Raw genomic sequence first — 25516 nt, 5'->3', positions numbered from 1 at the left:
TGACTGTGGCTAGCAAATTAGCCACCGTTAGCTTCACTTTTCGCCACAAAAACTTAACTGAAGCTTAAACCATGCAACGGAACGTAAATTCCAATAGAAGCAACTCAATCGCTACCAAGACGAAACTTTTGACACCTACGTTGTCTATGTAGGCCAAATATTGACTGAGTTTTAGGGGGGCAAAAAGAATAATAATAATAAATATTACATTTAGTCATTTAGCAGACGCTCTTATCCAGAGCGACTTACAGTAAGTACAGGGACATTCCCCCGAGGCAAGTAGGGTGAAGTGCCTTGCCCAAGGACACAACGTCATTTGGCATGACCGGGAATCGAACTGGCAACCTTCGGATTACTAGCCCAACTCCCTCACCGCTCAGCCAACTGACTCCCCATATATGTGAGAGAACAAAGGTTGTGCTCTCGCCGAAGGCTTGAGCACACCCAATTATCAATGATAATGCAATTGCATTAGTAACTACAAAAAACAACATACATAGTCATGTTTAGTTTGAAGTCTCACGTATTCGCCTTAAGACTCACGCATTCCAGTCATTTCTCACGCTCTCACGCAACAACTTGTATTTCTCATGCATTTCAACTGTTTAACGGTGTGTGTCCACTACAGCTGAGCGGACGGCGCGGGGCGTCGGCTTCCAATTAATTTTTTATTAAGCCGGGCGTTAACGCTTGTAGTGCATTGTGGGAAGGAAGGCGAGCTGAGCGTTGCGAGTTGAAATATGATCAACTTTATGTAAATAGGGAGCGTTAAACGCTAGTGTTGGCCAATCGGATTGGTTTCTTGTTTCTTGTAACGTAGCAACCGTTGGTCGGGTTTCACAGTTTCAAGATGGAGGTGAAACTATCTATTATCTATCTAATTATCTTCAGACCACAATCACCTTGACATGTCAAAATAGGACTGAATTACAGCTGTTGGGGCAACAATTTGGGCCAAATCTGACCACGCGTGCCACAGGAGAAATGTCTTACTTTTTGTATACAGTAACTGTACACAGAAATTCCCAGCGCTGAAAATGGCTCACTGGGATAAGACGGGCTCCTTTGAAGTGCAAGGTCGTAGGTTCGAATCCAGCCATAGTCTCAAGCATGTCATGATACTGGTTTATCTGTTTAGTGATTCCAGGTATGCTGTCGAGCAGTGTAATCATAATGGTCACGATAATGTTTCATTCTCAGGGGATTTATACTCAGAGTCAGATTTATTGTGCTTTGTCGATATATAGTGATGCTACATCTAGCCAGTGCATCGGATTTCTTGCATCATAACTTCTGAACAGATTTGTCATAAATCACAAGATTGGTCTCTTCTGATTCTAAGTGGCATACTAACTCGAAATATATCACACTGTCCCGTGTCTGCCATTTTGGGCGTCGGCCATTTGGAATTTTCATTAAAACAAACTCCTCGTTCGCCGTTGCTCCTATTTTCATGGACATGTAATCAAATCATTTTCAGACCACAATCACCTTGACATGTCAAAATAGGACTGAATTACAGCTTTTTATACTTGGGTCAAATCTGACAACGCTTCCCACAGGAGAAACTGCTTACTTTTTTTTTATACAGTAACTGAACACAGCATTTCCCTGCAGTGAAAATAGCTCACTGGGATAAGATGGGTTCCTCTAAAGTGCAAGGTTACAGGTTCAAACCCAGCCACAGTCATCAAGCATGTCATGATACTGGTTTATCTGTTTAGTGAAGCCAGGTATGCCACAGTAGCTGTCTAACAGTATACTGGTAATAATTATCATTCTCAGGGGATCTATACTCAAGAAGAGTCAGATTTATTGTGCTTTGTAGATATGTGTCCTCTAACCTCTAGGGGGGCGATCCCATGTCTGACACATGTTAACTTGTGATACCAGCCGAATTGATGCCGCCATTTTGAATGAATTAATAAAACGTTTTTGTCCTACTCCTCCTACAAAATATATCAAATATTCACCAAATTTGGGACAGATTATCTTCAGACCACAATTACCTTGACATGTCAAAATAGGACTGAATTACAGCTGTTTAAACTTGGGCCAAATCGGACAACCGCTTGCCACAGGAAAAACTGCTTATATTTTTACCCAGTAACTGGACTGTGATTTGCAGCACTGAGAAGCGCTCACTAGGATAAGTTGGTGTCCTGGCAACGGCAACGTCAGAGGTTCGAATCCAGCCAAAGCCAACGAGCTTGTCATGTCTCTGATTCACTGTTTAGCGACACTGTAGGCCACTGCAAAGGAAGCCAGGTACACCGCAGTCGCTAGCTACCTGTAGTAAAGCTACAAGCTATAGTATATGCAATCCTCACACAAACTATCAAAATGATTTTAGATTTTCGAAACCGTTTGTCCGGTACAGCCAATCGAAATCGGCAGCAGAGCCGCCAAACAGAAAGTTGTGTCGTATCTCAGCAAATCTTTGATGGATTCACGCCAAACTTGCTGCGTTTACTCGGAACACTCTTCTGAGGATGTCGAAAGTTTCTTCTGGGTCATCTGACCTGCTTGGCCACCCCATTGCTGCTTGCAGCCATATTTATTTATGTATTTGTTTATTTACTGTATTATAGTCTACTTATCAAGCATTCACTAGGATTTCTTATCACTGTAGTATCACTACAAACTGACAAACCCTGGTTTACAGCTAAACTCAGAAGGTTGAGGTCAGAGAAAGAGGCCGCGTTTAGGAGTGGGGACAAAGACAGTTTCAAGGAGTCGAAGAACAGGTTTAGCAAGGCGGTGAGGGAGGCTAAACGACTGTACTCAGAGAGACTAAAGCACCAATTCTCTGCAAACGACTCTGCTTCTGTCTGGAGAGGGCTCAGGCAGATTACCAACTACAAGCCCAGAGCCCCCCACTCCACTAACGACTCCCGCCTGGCCAACGACCTGAATGAGTTCTACTGCAGATTTGAAAGACAATTGGACAGTCCTGAACTACCCCTTCCCACCCAGGAGGCCTCCCACCTCCCCCCCTCTACAGTGACGACTCTCTCCATTCAGGAGGGTGAAGTTAACAGACTTTTCAAGAGGCAGAATCCCCGTAAAGCAGCTGGGCCGGACTCTGTCTCTCCAGCCACCCTCAAGCACTGCGCTGACCAGCTGTCTCCGGTGTTTACCCACATCTTTAACACCTCCCTTGAGACATGCCATGTGCCAGCCTGTCTCAAGTCCTCCACCATCATCCCTGTGCCCAAAAAGCCAAGGCCAACAGGACATAATGACTACAGACCCGTCGCCCTGACCTCTGTGGTAATGAAGTCTTTCGAGCGCCTGGTGCTGGCACACCTTAAATCCATCACTGACCCTCTACTGGACCCCCTGCAGTTTGCCTACAGAGCCAACAGGTCTGTGGACGATGCAGTTAACATGGCCCTCCACTTCACCCTGCAGCACCTGGACTCCCCAGCATCCTATGCCAGGATCCTGTTTGTGGACTTCATCTCTGCCTTCAATACCATCATCGCCGCCCTGCTTCAGGACAAGCTCTCCCAGCTGAACGTGCCTGATTCCACCTGCAGGTGGATCACAGACTTCCTGTCTGACAGGAAGCAGTGCGTTAAGCTGGGAACACAAGTCTCTGACTCCCGGTCCATCAGCACTGGATCACCTCAGGGCTGCGTCCTTTCTCCTCTGCTCTTCTCCCTGTACACCGATAGTTGCACCTCCAGTCATCCGTCCGTCAAACTTATTGGGCTCATCTCTGGTGGAGACGAGTCTGATTATAGGTGGGAAGCGGCCAACCTGGTGACCTGGTGCAGCCAGAACACCTTAGAGCTCAATGCTCTTAAGACAGTGGAGATGGTTGTGGACTTCAGGAAGAGCACAGCCCCACTCACCCCCATCACCCTGTGTGACTCCCCAGTCAACACTGTGGAGTCCTTCCGCTTCCTGGGCACTATCCTCTCCCAGGACCTCAAGTGGGAACTGAACATCAGCTCCCTCATCAAGAAAGCACAACAGAGGATGTACTTCCTTCGGCAGCTGAAGAAGTTCAACCTGCCAAAGACGATGATGGTGCACTTCTACTCAGCCATCATTGAGTCCATCCTCACCTCCTCCATCACCGTCTGGTACGCTGCTGCCACTGCCAAGGACAAGAGCAGACTGCAGCGTATCATCCGCACTGCTGAGAAGGTGATTGGCTGCAATCTGCCTACCCTCGAGGACCTGCACACCTCGAGGACCCTGAGGCGAGCGAGGAAGATTGTGGCCGACTCCTCCCACCCTGGACACTCCCTGTTTCAGTCACTCCCCTCCGGCAGAAGGCTGCGGTCCATCAGGACCAATACCTCACGCCACAAAAACAGTTTCTTCCCTTCCGCTGTTGGCCTCTTCAACAAGGCCAAGGGACCACACTGACTCTAATGACTCTTGCTTAAAACTCACTGCTTTTTGCACTGCATTACAATAATGGTATCTTGTACATTTGTATTTTTTGTAATATTTGTATTTTTGTATTTTTATATTGTAATTTACGGCAACTTATATTTTATTTTATTGTATATTTAATTCTATTCTAATCCCACTTAGTACTGCTAGTTTATGTACCCTTAGTATAGATAGTCCACATATTTACATTTTAGGTATATGTTTATTGTATGCACCTTCCTGCCAAAGCATATTCCTTGTCTGTGCAAACTTTCATGGCGAATAAATCCCATTCTGATTCTACTGGGTAGGCCTAACATCATCATTATCACCTGGTCCTGCTGTACTTGTTCCTGAAGATCCTTCAGTTATTTCATTCTCCTGACTTTGTGACTCCTGCGTTTGAACTTCCTCTGAATCGTCTTCTGAATCATCTTCATCTTGAATTACCATTCTGCTAACTTTACCTGGGTTTTCTGTTTCATTGCTATGGATTTTTCTTTTAAACATATCATACATTTTTCTCTGCATTTTCTTTGTTCCACTTGTCCTCTATAGTACTTATAGGACTTACATTTACATTTAGTCATTTAGCAGACGCTCTTATCCAGAGCGACTTACAGTAAGTACCCCGAGGCAAGTAGGGTGAAATGCCTTGCCCAAGGACACAACGTCAGTTGGCATGACCGGGAATCGAACTGGCAACCTTCGGATTACTAGCCCGATTCCCTCACCGCTCAGCCACCTGACTTGAATCACTGTGCGCGCTATTCGGTTGTTAAGTCTATCGTCACACGTGACATTTAGCCTCTTCTGGGTCCAAGCGCTCCGCTCGTCCAGATCTAATAACAATGGCGGAACCTGTTAATTTATTTACGATCACGTCCTACTTTAGTGATGCACCCTTGCTCACACAGTTTGTTGTTGCATTTTATTCTTAACCAGTCGTTGTCTTGGGCCCCAAGACAGCTCGGCGCCCCAAGCAATTGTTTGTTTTGCTTGCCTTGTCGCGACGGGCCTGTGCGTGTGTCGTAATTTCTTCCCGGTACGGCATACCGGCCAGTACCGTCTTACTTTCACCCCTCTGGAGGAGTTAAAAACAGCTCCGTAAAGTCGGACATTCCGGCTTCTCGTGGTTTGCTGCGTTGACGTCAATCATGGCCGATCGAGCGCTGTTTGCTTACTTTAACATTGACGAACTGCATGGTCGCAAATTTAATTGTTTTCTCATTAGAACTTGCACAAACCAGTGCACTGAAATTTGTCATTTTATGTATTGGGCTATGTTAAACTCTTTCTCCAATCTGCAGATTGATAATACAACCAGAACTCAATTAAACTTCCGTTAGTGAAGAGGCGGACTAAAACCCCTTATTCAACAATAGTAGGCTATCGCAGTCTGCCAAATATTTCATTCAATTGTAGCTACTGTTTGGTCCAGATTTGAGCATTGGCAAAACTGGAGGTGTCAGAATAAATACAAAACACGCGTAAAAGTTGTTCGTGTGAGTCTGAACAATCATGAAATAGCTGTGTCGTCATTAGAACCCGTGCAACTCGGATACACAGCCGGCAGTTTACATTTAGTCATTTAGCAGACGCTCTTATCCAGAGCAACTTACGGTAAGTACAGGGATATTCCCCTGATGCAAGTAGGTTGAAGTGCCTTGCCCAAGGACACAACGTCATTTTAACGGCGGGGAATCGAACCGGCAACCTTCTGATTACTAGCTTGTTTCCTTAACCGCTCAGCCACCTGACTCCCCAAATCTAAAATGGGTTGGTCTTAAGTAGCTACATTACTAATGGGTGTGGTTTGGACGTAACGTGCAATAAACCAATCAGAGCGTCATCTCACATCCCTTTAAGAGCAGCGCTTGTTCCATGGCGGATTGCTATTATGTGCGTTCGACATGGACTGACTTCATGCAGCGCTGCAGCCGGCTGCAGGCGGCTGACTTGAAACAGTGAATTCTGGTTATACTTTTTGTCCGACTTGAGACGGCGCCGAGGCTAGGTCACTGTGACGTAGCCATCAAAGTACCGTGAGATCGATTCAAGAACTGCCGGCTGTGTAGCCGAGCGCATTTTATCAAGAGCAACTGCACAGGTTCTAATGACGACACAGCTATTTCACGACAACTTTGACGCAAGTTTTGTAATTATTCTGACACCTTCAGTTTCACCAACGCTCAAATCCGGACCAAACAGTTTAATTGAATAAAAAATGTTTTGAAGAAAGGGTTTTAGTCCGCCTCTTCACTAACGGAAAGATTAAGTTGAATTATAAATAAAGTAAAGTAAGCAAACAGCGCTTGATCGGCCATGACTGACGTCAACGCAGCAAACCACGAGAAGCTGGAATGTCGGTGGTTGAAAACTTAACCCAATACCCCGTCAGGATTGGCTTGAAATATAGTCAGCCTTGACAATTTTTGATGGCCTCCACGGAGGCTGGCGTCAGTGTGAAAGACAATGGTTACGTGTTTTGGCCACGAGCCCCGATGCTTCAGCCGCTGTGCCGCCCGGCGCTCTCTGGCACAGAGGTAGGTTTGGTGGTTCCGCGCTTGAGGCCTGTGGATCCCTACAGTCCCCAGCACGCGTGGCCTCAGCAGGCACCGTTGCAGCATATTACCCACAATGCCTTGCTCTCGCATTAGCGTCAAGGCTTCAGGATTCGGTCCGCAAAAGTCCAACAAAGCTCACCCACCCGCTCTTTTGTTCAATACTTTCAGTAACATCCAGGGCATTTTGAAAGAATGCGCCAACACGCTCGATCCTAAATTGGTCCTCAACATACGCTTGAATCCAAGAATGGGACACCGTCCATGGCTCGGCTGTGGCCCTACACCAGGCTGAATTCCCTCTGCTTTGTCAGCTATCCTTTCGCAGAGGCAATATCGTAGTCTATGAAGTCTAGCTGGGACGTGATTATTGCTGGTTGAAAACTTAACCCAATACCCCGTCAGGATTGGCTTGAAATATAGTCAGCCTTGACAATTTTTGATGGCCTCCACGGAGGCTGGCGTCAGTGTTAAAGACAATGGTTACATGTTTTGGCAATGAGCCCCGATGTTTCAGCCGCTGTGCCGCCCGGCGCTCTCTGGCCCAGAGGTAGGTTTGGTGGTTCCGCGCTTGAGGCCTGTGGATCCCTACAGTTCCCCAGCACGCGTGGCCTCAGCAGGCACCGTTGCAGCATATTACCCACAATGCCTTGCTCTCGCATTAGCGTCAAGGCTTCAGGATTCGGTCCGCAAAAGTCCAACAAAGCTCACCCACCCGCTCTTCTGTTCAATACTTTCAGTAACATCCAGGGCATTTTCAAAGAATGCGCCAACAGGATACGGTCCGCAAAAGTCCAACAAAGCTCACCCACCCGCTCTTTTGTTCAATACTTTCAGTAACATCCAGGGCATTTTGAAAGAATGCGCCAACAGGATTCGGTCAGCAAAAGTCCAACAAAGCTCACCCACCCGCTCTTTTGTTCAATACTTTCAGTAACATCCAGGGCATTTTGAAAGAATGCGCCAACACGCTCGATCCTAAATTGGTCCTCAACATACGCTTGAATCCAAGAATGGGACACCGTCCATGGCTCGGCTGTGCCCCTACACCAGGATGAATTCCCTCTGCTTTGTCAGCTATCCTTTCGCAGAGGCAATATCGTAGTCTATGAAGTCTAGCTGAGACGTGATTATTGCTGGTTGAAAACTTAACCCAATACCCCGTCAGGATTGGCTTGAAATATAGTCAGCCTTGACAATTTTTGATGGCCTCCACGGAGGCTGGCGTCAGTGTGAAAGACAATGGTTACGTGTTTTGGCAATGAGCCCCGATGCTTCAGCTGCTGTACCGCCCGGCGCTCTCTGGCACAGAGGTAGGTTTGGTGGTTCTGCGCTTGAGGCCTGTGGATCCCTACAGTTCCCCAGCACGCGCGGCCTCAGCAGGCACCGTTGCAGCATATTACCCACAATGCCTTGCTCTCGCATTAGCGTCAAGGCTTCAGGATTCGGTCCGCAAAAGTCCAACAAAGCTCACCCACCCGCTCTTCTGTTCAATACTTTCAGTAACATCCAGGGCATTTTGAAAGAATGCGCCAACAGGATTCGGTCCGCTAAAGTCCAACAAAGCTCACCCACCCGCTCTTTTGTTCAATACTTTCAGTAACATCCAGGGCATTTTCAAAGAATGCGCCAACAGGATTCGGTCCGCAAAAGTCCAACAAAGCTCACCCACCCGCTCTTTTGTTCAATACTTTCAGTAACATCCAGGGCATTTTGAAAGAATGCGCCAACACGCTCGATCCTAAATTGGTCCTCAACATACGCTTGAATCCAAGAATGGGACACCGTCCATGGCTCGGCTGTGCCCCTACACCAGGCTGAATTCCCTCTGCTTTGTCAGCTATCCTTTCGCAGAGGCAATATCGTAGTCTATGAAGTCTAGCTGAGACGTGATTATTGCTGGTTGAAAACTTAACCCAATACCCCGTCAGGATTGGCTTGAAATATAGTCAGCCTTGACAATTTTTGATGGCCTCCACGGAGGCTGGCGTCAGTGTTAAAGACAATGGTTACATGTTTTGGCAATGAACCCCGATGCTTCAGCCGCTGTGCCGCCCGGCGCTCTCTGGCCCAGAGGTAGGTTTGGTGGTTCCGCGCTTGAGGCCTGTGGATCCCTACAGTTCCCCAGCACGCGTGGCCTCAGCAGGCACCGTTGCAGCATATTACCCACAATGCCTTGCTCTCGCATTAGCGTCAAGGCTTCAGGATTCGGACCGCAAAAGTCCAACAAAGCTCACCCACCCGCTCTTTTGTTCAATACTTTCAGTAACATCCAGGGCATTTTGAAAGAATGCGCCAACAGGATTCGGTCAGCAAAAGTCCAACAAAGCTCACCCACCCGCTCTTTTGTTCAATACTTTCAGTAACATCCAGGGCATTTTGAAAGAATGCGCCAACACGCTCGATCCTAAATTGGTCCTCAACATACGCTTGAATCCAAGAATGGGACACCGTCCATGGCTCGGCTGTGCCCCTACACCAGGATGAATTCCCTCTGCTTTGTCAGCTATCCTTTCGCAGAGGCAATATCGTAGTCTATGAAGTCTAGCTGAGACGTGATTATTGCTGGTTGAAAACTTAACCCAATACCCCGTCAGGATTGGTTTGAAATATAGTCAGCCTTGACAATTTTTGATGGCCTCCACGGAGGCTGGCGTCAGTGTTAAAGACAATGGTTACATGTTTTGGCAATGAGCCCCGATGCTTCAGCCGCTGTGCCGCCCGGCGCTCTCTGGCCCAGAGGTAGGTTTGGTGGTTCCGCGCTTGAGGCCTGTGGATCCCTACAGTTCCCCAGCACGCGTGGCCTCAGCAGGCACCGTTGCAGCATATTACCCACAATGCCTTGCTCTCGCATTAGCGTCAAGGCTTCAGGATTCGGACCGCAAAAGTCCAACAAAGCTCACCCACCCGCTCTTTTGTTCAATACTTTCAGTAACATCCAGGGCATTTTGAAAGAATGCGCCAACAGGATTCGGTCAGCAAAAGTCCAACAAAGCTCACCCACCCGCTCTTTTGTTCAATACTTTCAGTAACATCCAGGGCATTTTGAAAGAATGCGCCAACACGCTCGATCCTAAATTGGTCCTCAACATACGCTTGAATCCAAGAATGGGACACCGTCCATGGCTCGGCTGTGCCCCTACACCAGGATGAATTCCCTCTGCTTTGTCAGCTATCCTTTCGCAGAGGCAATATCGTAGTCTATGAAGTCTAGATGAGACGTGATTATTGCTGGTTGAAAACTTAACCCAATACCCCGTCAGGATTGGTTTGAAATATAGTCAGCCTTGACAATTTTTGATGGCCTCCACGGAGGCTGGCGTCAGTGTTAAAGACAATGGTTACATGTTTTGGCAATGAGCCCCGATGCTTCAGCCGCTGTGCCGCCCGGCGCTCTCTGGCCCAGAGGTAGGTTTGGTGGTTACGCGCTTGAGGCCTGTGGATCCCTACAGTTCCCCAGCACGCGTGGCCTCAGCAGGCACCGTTGCAGCATATTACCCACAATGCCTTGCTCTCGCATTAGCGTCAAGGCTTCAGGATTCGGACCGCAAAAGTCCAACAGAGCTCACCCACCCGCTCTTTTGTTCAATACTTTCAGTAACATCCAGGGCATTTTGAAAGAATGCGCCAACAGGATTCGGTCCGCAAAAGTCCAACAAAGCTCACCCACCCGCTCTTTTGTTCAATACTTTCAGTAACATCCAGGGCATTTTGAAAGAATGCGCCAACACGCTCGATCCTAAATTGGTCCTCAACATACGCTTGACTCCAAGAATGGGACACCGTCCATGGCTCGGCTGTGCCCCTACACCAGGCTGAATTCCCTCTGCTTTGTCAGCTATCCTTTCGCAGAGGCAATATCGTAGTCTATGAAGTCTAGCTGAGACGTGATTATTGCTGGTTGAAAACTTAACCCAATACCCCGTCAGGATTGGCTTGAAATATAGTCAGCCTTGACAATTTTTGATGGCTTCCACGGAGGCTGGCGTCAGTGTTAAAGACAATGGTTACATGTTTTGGCAATGAGCCCCGATGCTTCAGCCGCTGTGCTGCCCGGCGCTCTCTGGCCCAGAGGTAGGTTTGGTGGTTCCGCGCTTGAGGCCTGTTGATCCCTACAGTTCCCCAGCACGCGTGGCCTCAGCAGGCACCGTTGCAGCATATTACCCACAATGCCTTGCTCTCGCATTAGCGTCAAGGCTTCAGGATTCGGACCGCAAAAGTCCAACAAAGCTCACCCACCCGCTCTTTTGTTCAATACTTTCAGTAACATCCAGGGCATTTTCAAAGAATGCGCCAACAGGATTCGGTCCGCAAAAGTCCAACAAAGCTCACCCACCCGCTCTTTTGTTCAATACTTTCAGTAACATCCAGGGCATTTTGAAAGAATGCGCCAACAGGATTCGGTCCGCAAAAGTCCAACAAAGCTCACCCACCCGCTCTTCTGTTCAATACTTTCAGTAACATCAAGGGCATTTTGAAAGAATGCGCCAACACGCTCGATCCTAAATTGGTCCTCAACATACGCTTGAATCCAAGAATGGGACACCGTCCATGGCTCGGCTGTGCCCCTACACCAGGCTGAATTCCCTCTGCTTTGTCAGTTATCCTTTCGCAGAGGCAATATCGTAGTCTATGAAGTCTAGCTGAGACGTGATTATTGCTGGTTGAAAACTTAACCCAATACCCCGTCAGGATTGGCTTGAAATATAGTCAGCCTTGACAATTTTTGATGGCTTCCACGGAGGCTGGCGTCAGTGTTAAAGACAATGGTTACATGTTTTGGCAATGAACCCCGATGCTTCAGCCGCTGTGCCGCCCGGCGCTCTCTGGCCCAGAGGTAGGTTTGGTGGTTCCGCGCTTGAGGCCTGTGGATCCCTACAGTTCCCCAGCACGCGTGGCCTCAGCAGGCACCGTTGCAGCGTATTACCCACAATGCCTTGCTCTCGCATTAGCGTCAAGGCTTCAGGATTCGGACCGCAAAAGTCCAACAAAGCTCACCCACCCGCTCTTTTGTTCAATACTTTCAGTAACATCCAGGGCATTTTGAAAGAATGCGCCAACAGGATTCGGTCAGCAAAAGTCCAACAAAGCTCACCCACCCGCTCTTTTGTTCAATACTTTCAGTAACATCCAGGGCATTTTGAAAGAATGCGCCAACACGCTCGATCCTAAATTGGTCCTCAACATACGCTTGAATCCAAGAATGGGACACCGTCCATGGCTCGGCTGTGCCCCTACACCAGGATGAATTCCCTCTGCTTTGTCAGCTATCCTTTCGCAGAGGCAATATCGTAGTCTATGAAGTCTAGCTGAGACGTGATTATTGCTGGTTGAAAACTTAACCCAATACCCCGTCAGGATTGGTTTGAAATATAGTCAGCCTTGACAATTTTTGATGGCCTCCACGGAGGCTGGCGTCAGTGTTAAAGACAATGGTTACATGTTTTGGCAATGAGCCCCGATGCTTCAGCCGCTGTGCCGCCCGGCGCTCTCTGGCCCAGAGGTAGGTTTGGTGGTTCCGCGCTTGGGGCCTGTGGATCCCTACAGTTCCCCAGCACGCGTGGCCTCAGCAGGCACCGTTGCAGCATATTACCCACAATGCCTTGCTCTCGCATTAGCGTCAAGGCTTCAGGATTCGGACCGCAAAAGTCCAACAAAGCTCACCCACCCGCTCTTTTGTTCAATACTTTCAGTAACATCCAGGGCATTTTGAAAGAATGCGCCAACAGGATTCGGTCAGCAAAAGTCCAACAAAGCTCACCCACCCGCTCTTTTGTTCAATACTTTCAGTAACATCCAGGGCATTTTGAAAGAATGCGCCAACACGCTCGATCCTAAATTGGTCCTCAACATACGCTTGAATCCAAGAATGGGACACCGTCCATGGCTCGGCTGTGCCCCTACACCAGGATGAATTCCCTCTACTTTGTCAGCTATCCTTTCGCAGAGGCAATATCGTAGTCTATGAAGTCTAGCTGAGACGTGATTATTGCTGGTTGAAAACTTAACCCAATACCCCGTCAGGATTGGTTTGAAATATAGTCAGCCTTGACAATTTTTGATGGCCTCCACGGAGGCTGGCGTCAGTGTTAAAGACAATGGTTACATGTTTTGGCAATGAGCCCCGATGCTTCAGCCGCTGTGCCGCCCGGCGCTCTCTGGCCCAGAGGTAGGTTTGGTGGTTACGCGCTTGAGGCCTGTGGATCCCTACAGTTCCCCAGCACGCGTGGCCTCAGCAGGCACCGTTGCAGCATATTACCCACAATGCCTTGCTCTCGCATTAGCGTCAAGGCTTCAGGATTCGGACCGCAAAAGTCCAACAGAGCTCACCCACCCGCTCTTTTGTTCAATACTTTCAGTAACATCCAGGGCATTTTGAAAGAATGCGCCAACAGGATTCGGTCCGCAAAAGTCCAACAAAGCTCACCCACCCGCTCTTTTGTTCAATACTTTCAGTAACATCCAGGGCATTTTGAAAGAATGCGCCAACACGCTCGATCCTAAATTGGTCCTCAACATACGCTTGACTCCAAGAATGGGACACCGTCCATGGCTCGGCTGTGCCCCTACACCAGGCTGAATTCCCTCTGCTTTGTCAGCTATCCTTTCGCAGAGGCAATATCGTAGTCTATGAAGTCTAGCTGAGACGTGATTATTGCTGGTTGAAAACTTAACCCAATACCCCGTCAGGATTGGCTTGAAATATAGTCAGCCTTGACAATTTTTGATGGCTTCCACGGAGGCTGGCGTCAGTGTTAAAGACAATGGTTACATGTTTTGGCAATGAACCCCGATGCTTCAGCCGCTGTGCCGCCCGGCGCTCTCTGGCACAGAGGTAGGTTTGGTGGTTCCGCGCTTGAGGCCTGTGGATCCCTACAGTTCCCCAGCACACGTGGCCTCAGCAGGCACCGTTGCAGCATGTTACCCACAATGCCTTGCTTTGGCATTAGCGTCAAGGCTTCAGGATTCGGTCCGCAAAAGTCCAACAAAGCTCACCCACCCGCTCTTTTGTTCAATACTTTCAGTAACATCCAGGGCATTTTCAAAGAATGCGCCAACAGGATTCGGTCCGCAAAAGTCCAACAAAGCTCATCCACCCGCTCTTTTGTTCAATACTTTCAGTAACATCCAGGGCATTTTGAAAGAATGCGCCAACAGGATTCGGTCCGCAAAAGTCCAACAAAGCTCACCCACCCGCTCTTTTGTTCAATACTTTCAGTAACATCCAGGGCATTTTCAAAGAATGCGCCAACAGGATTCGGTCCGCAAAAGTCCAACAAAGCTCACCCACCCGCTCTTCTGTTCAATACTTTCAGTAACATCCAGGGCATTTTGAAAGAATGCGCCAACACGCTCGATCCTAAATTGGTCCTCAACATACGCTTGAATCCAAGAATGGGACACCGTCCATGGCTCGGCTGTGCCCCTACACCAGGCTGAATTCCCTCTGCTTTGTCGGCTATCCTTTCGCAGAGGCAATATCGTAGTCTATGAAGTCTAGCTGAGACGTGATTATTGCTGGTTGAAAACTTAACCCAATACCCCGTCAGGATTGGCTTGAAATATAGTCAGCCTTGACAATTTTTGATGGCCTCCACGGAGGCTGGCGTCAGTGTGAAAGACAATGGTTACGTGTTTTGGCAATGAGCCCCGATGCTTCAGCTGCTGTACCGCCCGGCGCTCTCTGGCACAGAGGTAGGTTTGGTGGTTCTGCGCTTGAGGCCTGTGGATCCCTACAGTTCCCCAGCACGCGCGGCCTCAGCAGGCACCGTTGCAACATATTACCCACAATGCCTTGCTCTCGCATTAGCATCAAGGCTTCAGGATTCGGTCCGCAAAAGTCCAACAAAGCTCACCCACCCGCTCTTCTGTTCAATACTTTCAGTAACATCCAGGGCATTTTGAAAGAATGCGCCAACACGCTCGATCCTAAATTGGTCCTCAACATACGCTTGAATCCAAGAATGGGACACCGTCCATGGCTCGGCTGTGCCACTACACCAGGCTGAATTCCCTCTGCTTTGTCAGCTATCCTTTCGCAGAGGCAATATCGTAGTCTATGAAGTCTAGCTGAGACGTGATTATTGCTGGTTGAAAACTTAACCCAATACCCCGTCAGGATTGACTTGAAATATAGTCAGCCTTGACAATTTTTGATGGCTTCCACGGAGGCTGGCGTCAGTGTTAAAGACAATGGTTACATGTTTTGGCAATGAACCCCGATGCTTCAGCCGCTGTGCGGCCCGGCGCTCTCTGGCACAGAGGTAGGTTTGGTGGTTCCGCGCTTGAGGCCTGTGGATCCCTACAGTTCCCCAGCACACGTGGCCTCAGCAGGCACCGTTGCAGCATATTACCCACAATGCCTTGCTTTCGCATTAGCGTCAAGGCTTCAGGATTCGGTCCGCAAAAGTCCAACAAAGCTCACCCACCCGCTCTTTTGTTCAATACTTTCAGTAACATCCAGGGCATTTTGAAAGAATGCGCCAACACGCTCGATCCTAAATTGGTCCTCAACATACGCTTGAATCCAAGAATGGGACACCGTCCATGGCTCGGCTGTGCCCCTACACCAGGCTGAATTCCCTCTGCTTTGTCAGCTATCCTTTCGCAGAGGCAATATCGTAGTCTATGAAGTCTAGCTGAGACGTGATTATTGCTGGTTGAAAACTTAACCCAATACCCCGTCAGGATTGGCTTGAAATATAGTCAGCCTTGACAATTTTTGATGGCCTCCACGGAGGCTGGCGTCAGTGTTAAAGACAATGGTTACATGTTTTGGCAATGAGCCCCGATGCTTCAGCCGCTGTGCTGCCCGGCGCTCTCTGGCCCAGAGGTAGGTTTGGTGGTTCCGCGCTTGAGGCCTGTTGATCCCTACAGTTCCCCAGCACGCGTGGCCTCAGCAGGCACCGTTGCAGCATATTACCCACAATGCCTTGCTCTCGCATTAGCGTCAAGGCTTCAGGATTCGGACCGCAAAAGTCCAACAAAGCTCACCCACCCGCTCTTTTGTTCAATACTTTCAGTAACATCCAGGGCATTTTGAAAGAATGCGCCAACAGGATTCGGTCCGCAAAAGTCCAACAAAGCTCACCCACCCGCTCTTTTGTTCAATACTTTCAGTAACATCCAGGGCATTTTCAAAGAATGCGCCAACAGGATTCGGTCAGCAAAAGTCCAACAAAGCTCACCCACCCGCTCTTCTGTTCAATACTTTCAGTAACATCCAGGGCATTTTGAAAGAATGCGCCAACACGCTCGATCCTAAATTGGTCCTCAACATACGCTTGAATCCAAGAATAGGACACCGTCCATGGCTCGGCTGTGCCCCTACACCAGGCTGAATTCCCTCTGCTTTGTCGGCTATCCTTTCGCAGAGGCAATATCGTAGTCTATGAAGTCTAGCTGAGACGTGATTATTGCTGGTTAAAAACTTAACCCAATACCCCGTCAGGATTGGCTTGAATTATAGTCAGCCTTGACAATTTTTGATGGCTTCCACGGAGGCTGGCGTCAGTGTTAAAGACAATGGTTACATGTTTTGGCAATGAACACCGATGCTTCAGCCGCTGTGCCGCCCGGCGCTCTCTGGCACAGAGGTAGGTTTGGTGGTTCCGCGCTTGAGGCCTGTGGATCCCTACAGTTCCCCAGCACACGTGGCCTCAGCAGGCACCGTTGCAGCATATTACCCACAATGCCTTGCTTTCGCATTAGCGTCAAGGCTTCAGGATTCTGTCCGCAAAAGTCCAACAAAGCTCACCCACCCGCTCTTTTGTTCAATACTTTCAGTAACATCCAGGGCATTTTGAAAGAATGCGCCAACAGGATTCGGTCCGCAAAAGTCCAACAAAGCTCACCCACCCGCTCTTTTGTTCAATACTTTCAGTAACATCCAGGGCATTTTGAAAGAATGCGCCAACAGGATTCGGTCCGCAAAAGTCCAACAAAGCTCACCCACCCGCTCTTTTGTTCAATACTTTCAGTAACATCCAGGGCATTTTGAAAGAATGCGCCAACACGCTCGATCCTAAATTGGTCCTCAACATACGCTTGAATCCAAGAATGGGACACCGTCCATGGCTCGGCTGTGCCCCTACACCAGGATGAATTCCCTCTGCTTTGTCAGCTATCCTTTCGCAGAGGCAATATCGTAGTCTATGAAGTCTAGCTGAGACGTGATTATTGCTGGTTGAAAACTTAACCCAATACCCCGTCAGGATTGGCTTGAAATATAGTCAGCCTTGACAATTTTTGATGGCCTCCACGGAGGCTGGCGTCAGTGTGAAAGACAATGGTTACGTGTTTTGGCAATGAGCCCCGATGCTTCAGCTGCTGTACCGCCCGGCGCTCTCTGGCACAGAGGTAGGTTTGGTGGTTCTGCGCTTGAGGCCTGTGGATCCCTACAGTTCCCCAGCACGCGCGGCCTCAGCAGGCACCGTTGCAACATATTACCCACAATGCCTTGCTCTCGCATTAGCATCAAGGCTTCAGGATTCGGTCCGCAAAAGTCCAACAAAGCTCACCCACCCGCTCTTCTGTTCAATACTTTCAGTAACATCCAGGGCATTTTGAAAGAATGCGCCAACACGCTCGATCCTAAATTGGTCCTCAACATACGCTTGAATCCAAGAATGGGACACCGTCCATGGCTCGGCTGTGCCCCTACACCAGGCTGAATTCCCTCTGCTTTGTCGGCTATCCTTTCGCAGAGGCAATATCGTAGTCTATGAAGTCTAGCTGAGACGTGATTATTGCTGGTTGAAAACTTAACCCAATACCCCGTCAGGATTGACTTGAAATATAGTCAGCCTTGACAATTTTTGATGGCTTCCACGGAGGCTGGCGTCAGTGTTAAAGACAATGATTACATGTTTTGGCAATGAACCCCGATGCTTCAGCCGCTGTGCGGCCCGGCGCTCTCTGGCACAGAGGTAGGTTTGGTGGTTCCGCGCTTGAGGCCTGTGGATCCCTACAGTTCCCCAGCACACGTGGCCTCAGCAGGCACCGTTGCAGCATATTACCCACAATGCCTTGCTTTCGCATTAGCGTCAAGGCTTCAGGATTCGGTCCGCAAAAGTCCAACAAAGCTCACCCACCCGCTCTTTTGTTCAATACTTTCAGTAACATCCAGGGCATTTTCAAAGAATGCGCCAACAGGATTCGGTCCGCAAAAGTCCAACAAAGCTCACCCACCCGCTCTTTTGTTCAATACTTTCAATAACATCCAGGGCATTTTGAAAGAATGCGCCAACAGGATTCGGTCCGCAAAAGTCCAACAAAGCTCACCCACCCGCTCTTTTGTTCAATACTTTCAGTAACATCCAGGGCATTTTGAAAGAATGCGCCAACACGCTCGATCCTAAATTGGTCCTCAACATACGCTTGAATCCAAGAATGGGACACCGTCCATGGCTCGGCTGTGCCCTTACACCAGGCTGAATTCCCTCTGCTTTGTCAGCTATCCTTTCGCAGAGGCAATATCGTAGTCTATGAAGTCTAGCTGAGACGTGATTATTGCTGGTTGAAAACTTAACCCAATACCCCGTCAGGATTGGCTTGAAATATAGTCAGCCTTGACAATTTTTGATGGCCTCCACGGAGGCTGGCGTCAGTGTTAAAGACAATGGTTACATGTTTTGGCAAGAGCCCCGATGCTTCAGCTGCTGTGCCGCCCGGCGCTCTCTGGCCCAGAGGTAGGTTTGGTGGTTCCGCGCTTGAGGCCTGTGGATCCCTACAGTTCCCCAGCACGCGTAGCCTCAGCAGGCACCGTTGCAGCATATTACCCACAATGCCTTGCTCTCGCATTAGCGTCAAGGCTTCAGGATTCGGACCGCAAAAGTCCAACAAAGCTCACCCACCCGCTCTTTTGTTCAATACTTTCAGTAACATCCAGGGCATTTTGAAAGAATGCGCCAACAGGATTCGGTCCGCAAAAGTCCAACAAAGCTCACCCACCCGCTCTTTTGTTCAATACTTTCAGTAACATCCAGGGCATTTTGAAAGAATGCGCCAACACGCTCGATCCTAAATTGGTCCTCAACATACGCTTGAATCCAAGAATGGGACACCGTCCATGGCTCGGCTGTGCCCCTACACCAGGCTGAATTCCCTCTGCTTTGTCAGCTATCCTTTCGCAGAGGCAATATCGTAGTCTATGAAGTCTAGCTGAGACGTGATTATTGCTGGTTGAAAACTTAACCCAATACCCCGTCAGGATTGGCTTGAAATATAGTCAGCCTTGACAATTTTTGATGGCCTCCACGGAGGCTGGCGTCAGTGTGAAAGACAATGGTTACGTGTTTTGGCAATGAGCCCCGATGCTTCAGATGCTGTACCGCCCGGCGCTCTCTGGCACAGAGGTAGGTTTGGTGGTTCTGCACTTGAGGCCTGTGGATCCCTACAGTTCCCCAGCACGCGCGGCCTCAGCAGGCACCGTTGCAGCATATTACCCACAATGCCTTGCTTTCGCATTAGCGTCAAGGCTTCAGGATTCGGTCCGCAAAAGTCCAACAAAGCTCACCCACCCGCTCTTTTGTTCAATACTTTCAGTAACATCCAGGGCATTTTCAAAGAATGCGCCAACAGGATTCGGTCCGCAAAAGTCCAACAAAGCTCACCCACCCGCTCTTTTGTTCAATACTTTCAATAACATCCAGGGCATTTTCAAAGAATGCGCCAACAGGATTCGGTCCGCAAAAGTCCAACAAAGCTCACCCACCCGCTCTTTTGTTCAATACTTTCAGTAACATCCAGGGCATTTTGAAAGAATGCGCCAACAGGATTCGGTCCGCAAAAGTCCAACAAAGCTCACCCACCCGCTCTTTTGTTCAATACTTTCAGTAACATCCAGGGCATTTTGAAAGAATGCGCCAACACGCTCGATCCTAAATTGGTCCTCAACATACGCTTGAATCCAAGAACGGGACACCGTCCATGGCTCGGCTGTGCCCCTACACCAGGCTGAATTCCCTCTGCTTTGTCAGCTATCCTTTCGCAGAGGCAATATCGTAGTCTATGAAGTCTAGCTGAGACGTGATTATTGCTGGTTGAAAACTTAACCCAATACCCCGTCAGGATTGGCTTGAAATATAGTCAGCCTTGACAATTTTTGATGGCCTCCACGGAGGCTGGCGTCAGTGTGAAAGACAATGGTTACGTGTTTTGGCAATGAGCCCCGATGCTTCAGCTGCTGTACCGCCCGGCGCTCTCTGGCACAGAGATAGGTTTGGTGGTTCTGCGCTTGAGGCCTGTGGATCCCTACAGTTCCCCAGCACGCGCGGCCTCAGCAGGCACCGTTGCAACATATTACCCACAATGCCTTGCTCTCGCATTAGCATCAAGGCTTCAGGATTCGGTCCGCAAAAGTCCAACAAAGCTCACCCACCCGCTCTTCTGTTCAATACTTTCAGTAACATCCAGGGCATTTTGAAAGAATGCGCCAACACGCTCGAACCTAAATTGGTCCTCAACATACGCTTGAATCCAAGAATGGGACACCGTCCATGGCTCGGCTGTGCCACTACACCAGGCTGAATTCCCTCTGCTTTGTCAGCTATCCTTTCGCAGAGGCAATATCGTAGTCTATGAAGTCTAGCTGAGACGTGATTATTGCTGGTTGAAAACTTAACCCAATACCCCGTCAGGATTGACCTGAAATATAGTCAGCCTTGACAATTTTTGATGGCTTCCACGGAGGCTGGTGTCAGTGTTAAAGACAATGGTTACATGTTTTGGCAATGAACCCCGATGCTTCAGCCGCTGTGCGGCCCGGCGCTCTCTGGCACAGAGGTAGGTTTGGTGGTTCCGCGCTTGAGGCCTGTGGATCCCTACAGTTCCCCAGCACACGTGGCCTCAGCAGGCACCGTTGCAGCATATTACCCACAATGCCTTGCTTTCGCATTAGCGTCAAGGCTTCAGGATTCGGTCCGCAAAAGTCCAACAAAGATCACCCACCCGCTCTTTTGTTCAATACTTTCAGTAACATCCAGGGCATTTTCAAAGAATGCGCCAACAGGATTCGGTCCGCCAAATTCCAACAAAGCTCACCCACCCGCTCTTTTGTTCAATACTTTCAATAACATCCAGGGCATTTTGAAAGAATGCGCCAACAGGATTCGGTCCGCAAAAGTCCAACAAAGCTCACCCACCCGCTCTTTTGTTCAATACTTTCAGTAACATCCAGGGCATTTTGAAAGAATGCGCCAACAGGATTCGGTCCGCAAAAGTCCAACAAAGCTCACCCACCCGCTCTTTTGTTCAATACTTTCAGTAACATCCAGGGCATTTTGAAAGAATGCGCCAACACGCTCGATCCTAAATTGGTCCTCAACATACGCTTGAATCCAAGAATGGGACACCGTCCATGGCTCGGCTGTGCCCCTACACCAGGCTGAATTCCCTCTGCTTTGTCAGCTATCCTTTCGCAGAGGCAATATCGTAGTCTATGAAGTCTAGCTGAGACGTGATTATTGCTGGTTGAAAACTTAACCCAATACCCCGTCAGGATTGGCTTGAAATATAGTCAGCCTTGACAATTTTTGATGGCCTCCACGGAGGCTGGCGTCAGTGTGAAAGACAATGGTTACGTGTTTTGGCAATGAGCCCCGATGCTTCAGCTGCTGTACCGCCCGGCGCTCTCTGGCACAGAGGTAGGTTTGGTGGTTCTGCGCTTGAGGCCTGTGGATCCCTACAGTTCCCCAGCACGCGCGGCCTCAGCAGGCACCGTTGCAGCATATTACCCACAATGCCTTGCTCTCGCATTAGCGTCAAGGCTTCAGGATTCGGTCCGCAAAAGTCCAACAAAGCTCACCCACCCGCTCTTTTGTTCAATACTTTCAGTAACATCCAGGGCATTTTGAAAGAATGCGCCAACACGCTCGATCCTAAATTGGTCCTCAACATACGCTTGAATCCAAGAATGGGACACCGTCCATGGCTCGGCTGTGCCCCTACACCAGGATGAATTCCCTCTACTTTGTCAGCTATCCTTTCGCAGAGGCAATATCGTAGTCTATGAAGTCTAGCTGAGACGTGATTATTGCTGGTTGAAAACTTAACCCAATACCCCGTCAGGATTGGTTTGAAATATAGTCAGCCTTGACAATTTTTGATGGCCTCCACGGAGGCTGGCGTCAGTGTTAAAGACAATGGTTACATGTTTTGGCAATGAGCCCCGATGCTTCAGCCGCTGTGCCGCCCGGCGCTCTCTGGCCCAGAGGTAGGTTTGGTGGTTACGCGCTTGAGGCCTGTGGATCCCTACAGTTCCCCAGCACGCGTGGCCTCAGCAGGCACCGTTGCAGCATATTACCCACAATGCCTTGCTCTCGCATTAGCGTCAAGGCTTCAGGATTCGGACCGCAAAAGTCCAACAGAGCTCACCCACCCGCTCTTTTGTTCAATACTTTCAGTAACATCCAGGGCATTTTGAAAGAATGCGCCAACAGGATTCGGTCCGCAAAAGTCCAACAAAGCTCACCCACCCGCTCTTTTGTTCAATACTTTCAGTAACATCCAGGGCATTTTGAAAGAATGCGCCAACACGCTCGATCCTAAATTGGTCCTCAACATACGCTTGACTCCAAGAATGGGACACCGTCCATGGCTCGGCTGTGCCCCTACACCAGGCTGAATTCCCTCTGCTTTGTCAGCTATCCTTTCGCAGAGGCAATATCGTAGTCTATGAAGTCTAGCTGAGACGTGATTATTGCTGGTTGAAAACTTAACCCAATACCCCGTCAGGATTGGCTTGAAATATAGTCAGCCTTGACAATTTTTGATGGCTTCCACGGAGGCTGGCGTCAGTGTTAAAGACAATGGTTACATGTTTTGGCAATGAACCCCGATGCTTCAGCCGCTGTGCCGCCCGGCGCTCTCTGGCACAGAGGTAGGTTTGGTGGTTCCGCGCTTGAGGCCTGTGGATCCCTACAGTTCCCCAGCACACGTGGCCTCAGCAGGCACCGTTGCAGCATGTTACCCACAATGCCTTGCTTTGGCATTAGCGTCAAGGCTTCAGGATTCGGTCCGCAAAAGTCCAACAAAGCTCACCCACCCGCTCTTTTGTTCAATACTTTCAGTAACATCCAGGGCATTTTCAAAGAATGCGCCAACAGGATTCGGTCCGCAAAAGTCCAACAAAGCTCATCCACCCGCTCTTTTGTTCAATACTTTCAGTAACATCCAGGGCATTTTGAAAGAATGCGCCAACAGGATTCGGTCCGCAAAAGTCCAACAAAGCTCACCCACCCGCTCTTTTGTTCAATACTTTCAGTAACATCCAGGGCATTTTCAAAGAATGCGCCAACAGGATTCGGTCCGCAAAAGTCCAACAAAGCTCACCCACCCGCTCTTCTGTTCAATACTTTCAGTAACATCCAGGGCATTTTGAAAGAATGCGCCAACACGCTCGATCCTAAATTGGTCCTCAACATACGCTTGAATCCAAGAATGGGACACCGTCCATGGCTCGGCTGTGCCCCTACACCAGGCTGAATTCCCTCTGCTTTGTCGGCTATCCTTTCGCAGAGGCAATATCGTAGTCTATGAAGTCTAGCTGAGACGTGATTATTGCTGGTTGAAAACTTAACCCAATACCCCGTCAGGATTGGCTTGAAATATAGTCAGCCTTGACAATTTTTGATGGCCTCCACGGAGGCTGGCGTCAGTGTGAAAGACAATGGTTACGTGTTTTGGCAATGAGCCCCGATGCTTCAGCTGCTGTACCGCCCGGCGCTCTCTGGCACAGAGGTAGGTTTGGTGGTTCTGCGCTTGAGGCCTGTGGATCCCTACAGTTCCCCAGCACGCGCGGCCTCAGCAGGCACCGTTGCAACATATTACCCACAATGCCTTGCTCTCGCATTAGCATCAAGGCTTCAGGATTCGGTCCGCAAAAGTCCAACAAAGCTCACCCACCCGCTCTTCTGTTCAATACTTTCAGTAACATCCAGGGCATTTTGAAAGAATGCGCCAACACGCTCGATCCTAAATTGGTCCTCAACATACGCTTGAATCCAAGAATGGGACACCGTCCATGGCTCGGCTGTGCCACTACACCAGGCTGAATTCCCTCTGCTTTGTCAGCTATCCTTTCGCAGAGGCAATATCGTAGTCTATGAAGTCTAGCTGAGACGTGATTATTGCTGGTTGAAAACTTAACCCAATACCCCGTCAGGATTGACTTGAAATATAGTCAGCCTTGACAATTTTTGATGGCTTCCACGGAGGCTGGCGTCAGTGTTAAAGACAATGGTTACATGTTTTGGCAATGAACCCCGATGCTTCAGCCGCTGTGCGGCCCGGCGCTCTCTGGCACAGAGGTAGGTTTGGTGGTTCCGCGCTTGAGGCCTGTGGATCCCTACAGTTCCCCAGCACACGTGGCCTCAGCAGGCACCGTTGCAGCATATTACCCACAATGCCTTGCTTTCGCATTAGCGTCAAGGCTTCAGGATTCGGTCCGCAAAAGTCCAACAAAGCTCACCCACCCGCTCTTTTGTTCAATACTTTCAGTAACATCCAGGGCATTTTGAAAGAATGCGCCAACACGCTCGATCCTAAATTGGTCCTCAACATACGCTTGAATCCAAGAATGGGACACCGTCCATGGCTCGGCTGTGCCCCTACACCAGGCTGAATTCCCTCTGCTTTGTCAGCTATCCTTTCGCAGAGGCAATATCGTAGTCTATGAAGTCTAGCTGAGACGTGATTATTGCTGGTTGAAAACTTAACCCAATACCCCGTCAGGATTGGCTTGAAATATAGTCAGCCTTGACAATTTTTGATGGCCTCCACGGAGGCTGGCGTCAGTGTTAAAGACAATGGTTACATGTTTTGGCAATGAGCCCCGATGCTTCAGCCGCTGTGCTGCCCGGCGCTCTCTGGCCCAGAGGTAGGTTTGGTGGTTCCGCGCTTGAGGCCTGTTGATCCCTACAGTTCCCCAGCACGCGTGGCCTCAGCAGGCACCGTTGCAGCATATTACCCACAATGCCTTGCTCTCGCATTAGCGTCAAGGCTTCAGGATTCGGACCGCAAAAGTCCAACAAAGCTCACCCACCCGCTCTTTTGTTCAATACTTTCAGTAACATCCAGGGCATTTTGAAAGAATGCGCCAACAGGATTCGGTCCGCAAAAGTCCAACAAAGCTCACCCACCCGCTCTTTTGTTCAATACTTTCAGTAACATCCAGGGCATTTTCAAAGAATGCGCCAACAGGATTCGGTCAGCAAAAGTCCAACAAAGCTCACCCACCCGCTCTTCTGTTCAATACTTTCAGTAACATCCAGGGCATTTTGAAAGAATGCGCCAACACGCTCGATCCTAAATTGGTCCTCAACATACGCTTGAATCCAAGAATAGGACACCGTCCATGGCTCGGCTGTGCCCCTACACCAGGCTGAATTCCCTCTGCTTTGTCGGCTATCCTTTCGCAGAGGCAATATCGTAGTCTATGAAGTCTAGCTGAGACGTGATTATTGCTGGTTAAAAACTTAACCCAATACCCCGTCAGGATTGGCTTGAATTATAGTCAGCCTTGACAATTTTTGATGGCTTCCACGGAGGCTGGCGTCAGT

At 49.1% G+C, this 25516-nt stretch overlaps 27 non-coding genes across 27 annotated transcripts; all 27 read left to right on the top strand.

The window, feature by feature from the left end:
* Positions 1–7272: 7272 nt before the first annotated feature.
* On the top strand, positions 7273–7414 carry LOC136936468 (U4 spliceosomal RNA). Its single transcript, XR_010875134.1, has one exon. It is a non-coding gene; the product is annotated as a U4 spliceosomal RNA (small nuclear RNA).
* A 621-nt stretch (positions 7415–8035) lies between these two features.
* Positions 8036–8177, top strand: LOC136936431 (U4 spliceosomal RNA). The gene has a single exon (XR_010875100.1). It is a non-coding gene; the product is annotated as a U4 spliceosomal RNA (small nuclear RNA).
* Positions 8178–8798: 621 nt separating this feature from the next.
* LOC136936429 (U4 spliceosomal RNA) lies at positions 8799–8940 on the top strand. Its single transcript, XR_010875099.1, has one exon. It is a non-coding gene; the product is annotated as a U4 spliceosomal RNA (small nuclear RNA).
* A 524-nt stretch (positions 8941–9464) lies between these two features.
* LOC136936448 (U4 spliceosomal RNA) lies at positions 9465–9606 on the top strand. Its single transcript, XR_010875116.1, has one exon. It is a non-coding gene; the product is annotated as a U4 spliceosomal RNA (small nuclear RNA).
* A 524-nt stretch (positions 9607–10130) lies between these two features.
* Positions 10131–10272, top strand: LOC136936477 (U4 spliceosomal RNA). The gene has a single exon (XR_010875142.1). It is a non-coding gene; the product is annotated as a U4 spliceosomal RNA (small nuclear RNA).
* A 524-nt stretch (positions 10273–10796) lies between these two features.
* LOC136936465 (U4 spliceosomal RNA) lies at positions 10797–10938 on the top strand. The gene has a single exon (XR_010875131.1). It is a non-coding gene; the product is annotated as a U4 spliceosomal RNA (small nuclear RNA).
* Positions 10939–11559: 621 nt separating this feature from the next.
* On the top strand, positions 11560–11701 carry LOC136936464 (U4 spliceosomal RNA). Its single transcript, XR_010875130.1, has one exon. It is a non-coding gene; the product is annotated as a U4 spliceosomal RNA (small nuclear RNA).
* A 524-nt stretch (positions 11702–12225) lies between these two features.
* LOC136936446 (U4 spliceosomal RNA) lies at positions 12226–12367 on the top strand. Its single transcript, XR_010875114.1, has one exon. It is a non-coding gene; the product is annotated as a U4 spliceosomal RNA (small nuclear RNA).
* Positions 12368–12891: 524 nt separating this feature from the next.
* On the top strand, positions 12892–13033 carry LOC136936445 (U4 spliceosomal RNA). The gene has a single exon (XR_010875113.1). It is a non-coding gene; the product is annotated as a U4 spliceosomal RNA (small nuclear RNA).
* Positions 13034–13557: 524 nt separating this feature from the next.
* Positions 13558–13699, top strand: LOC136936462 (U4 spliceosomal RNA). The gene has a single exon (XR_010875129.1). It is a non-coding gene; the product is annotated as a U4 spliceosomal RNA (small nuclear RNA).
* Positions 13700–14417: 718 nt separating this feature from the next.
* On the top strand, positions 14418–14559 carry LOC136936428 (U4 spliceosomal RNA). Its single transcript, XR_010875098.1, has one exon. It is a non-coding gene; the product is annotated as a U4 spliceosomal RNA (small nuclear RNA).
* A 427-nt stretch (positions 14560–14986) lies between these two features.
* On the top strand, positions 14987–15128 carry LOC136936440 (U4 spliceosomal RNA). Its single transcript, XR_010875109.1, has one exon. It is a non-coding gene; the product is annotated as a U4 spliceosomal RNA (small nuclear RNA).
* A 427-nt stretch (positions 15129–15555) lies between these two features.
* On the top strand, positions 15556–15697 carry LOC136936427 (U4 spliceosomal RNA). The gene has a single exon (XR_010875097.1). It is a non-coding gene; the product is annotated as a U4 spliceosomal RNA (small nuclear RNA).
* Positions 15698–16318: 621 nt separating this feature from the next.
* Positions 16319–16460, top strand: LOC136936475 (U4 spliceosomal RNA). Its single transcript, XR_010875140.1, has one exon. It is a non-coding gene; the product is annotated as a U4 spliceosomal RNA (small nuclear RNA).
* Positions 16461–17081: 621 nt separating this feature from the next.
* Positions 17082–17223, top strand: LOC136936426 (U4 spliceosomal RNA). The gene has a single exon (XR_010875096.1). It is a non-coding gene; the product is annotated as a U4 spliceosomal RNA (small nuclear RNA).
* A 427-nt stretch (positions 17224–17650) lies between these two features.
* On the top strand, positions 17651–17792 carry LOC136936439 (U4 spliceosomal RNA). Its single transcript, XR_010875108.1, has one exon. It is a non-coding gene; the product is annotated as a U4 spliceosomal RNA (small nuclear RNA).
* A 621-nt stretch (positions 17793–18413) lies between these two features.
* Positions 18414–18555, top strand: LOC136936425 (U4 spliceosomal RNA). The gene has a single exon (XR_010875095.1). It is a non-coding gene; the product is annotated as a U4 spliceosomal RNA (small nuclear RNA).
* Positions 18556–19078: 523 nt separating this feature from the next.
* On the top strand, positions 19079–19220 carry LOC136936424 (U4 spliceosomal RNA). Its single transcript, XR_010875094.1, has one exon. It is a non-coding gene; the product is annotated as a U4 spliceosomal RNA (small nuclear RNA).
* A 718-nt stretch (positions 19221–19938) lies between these two features.
* LOC136936422 (U4 spliceosomal RNA) lies at positions 19939–20080 on the top strand. Its single transcript, XR_010875092.1, has one exon. It is a non-coding gene; the product is annotated as a U4 spliceosomal RNA (small nuclear RNA).
* A 427-nt stretch (positions 20081–20507) lies between these two features.
* On the top strand, positions 20508–20649 carry LOC136936467 (U4 spliceosomal RNA). Its single transcript, XR_010875133.1, has one exon. It is a non-coding gene; the product is annotated as a U4 spliceosomal RNA (small nuclear RNA).
* A 718-nt stretch (positions 20650–21367) lies between these two features.
* Positions 21368–21509, top strand: LOC136936421 (U4 spliceosomal RNA). The gene has a single exon (XR_010875091.1). It is a non-coding gene; the product is annotated as a U4 spliceosomal RNA (small nuclear RNA).
* Positions 21510–21936: 427 nt separating this feature from the next.
* LOC136936444 (U4 spliceosomal RNA) lies at positions 21937–22078 on the top strand. Its single transcript, XR_010875112.1, has one exon. It is a non-coding gene; the product is annotated as a U4 spliceosomal RNA (small nuclear RNA).
* Positions 22079–22602: 524 nt separating this feature from the next.
* On the top strand, positions 22603–22744 carry LOC136936461 (U4 spliceosomal RNA). Its single transcript, XR_010875128.1, has one exon. It is a non-coding gene; the product is annotated as a U4 spliceosomal RNA (small nuclear RNA).
* A 718-nt stretch (positions 22745–23462) lies between these two features.
* On the top strand, positions 23463–23604 carry LOC136936420 (U4 spliceosomal RNA). The gene has a single exon (XR_010875090.1). It is a non-coding gene; the product is annotated as a U4 spliceosomal RNA (small nuclear RNA).
* A 427-nt stretch (positions 23605–24031) lies between these two features.
* On the top strand, positions 24032–24173 carry LOC136936438 (U4 spliceosomal RNA). The gene has a single exon (XR_010875107.1). It is a non-coding gene; the product is annotated as a U4 spliceosomal RNA (small nuclear RNA).
* Positions 24174–24600: 427 nt separating this feature from the next.
* Positions 24601–24742, top strand: LOC136936418 (U4 spliceosomal RNA). The gene has a single exon (XR_010875089.1). It is a non-coding gene; the product is annotated as a U4 spliceosomal RNA (small nuclear RNA).
* A 621-nt stretch (positions 24743–25363) lies between these two features.
* Positions 25364–25505, top strand: LOC136936473 (U4 spliceosomal RNA). Its single transcript, XR_010875139.1, has one exon. It is a non-coding gene; the product is annotated as a U4 spliceosomal RNA (small nuclear RNA).
* The last annotated feature ends 11 nt before the right edge of the window (positions 25506–25516 follow it).

This window comes from Osmerus mordax, chromosome 26 (assembly GCF_038355195.1).
Source record: "Osmerus mordax isolate fOsmMor3 chromosome 26, fOsmMor3.pri, whole genome shotgun sequence".
Classification (NCBI taxonomy): Eukaryota; Metazoa; Chordata; class Actinopteri; order Osmeriformes; family Osmeridae; genus Osmerus; species Osmerus mordax.
Note: the sequence above shows the minus strand (reverse complement) of the source record. Positions and strands in the feature narration are given on the sequence as shown.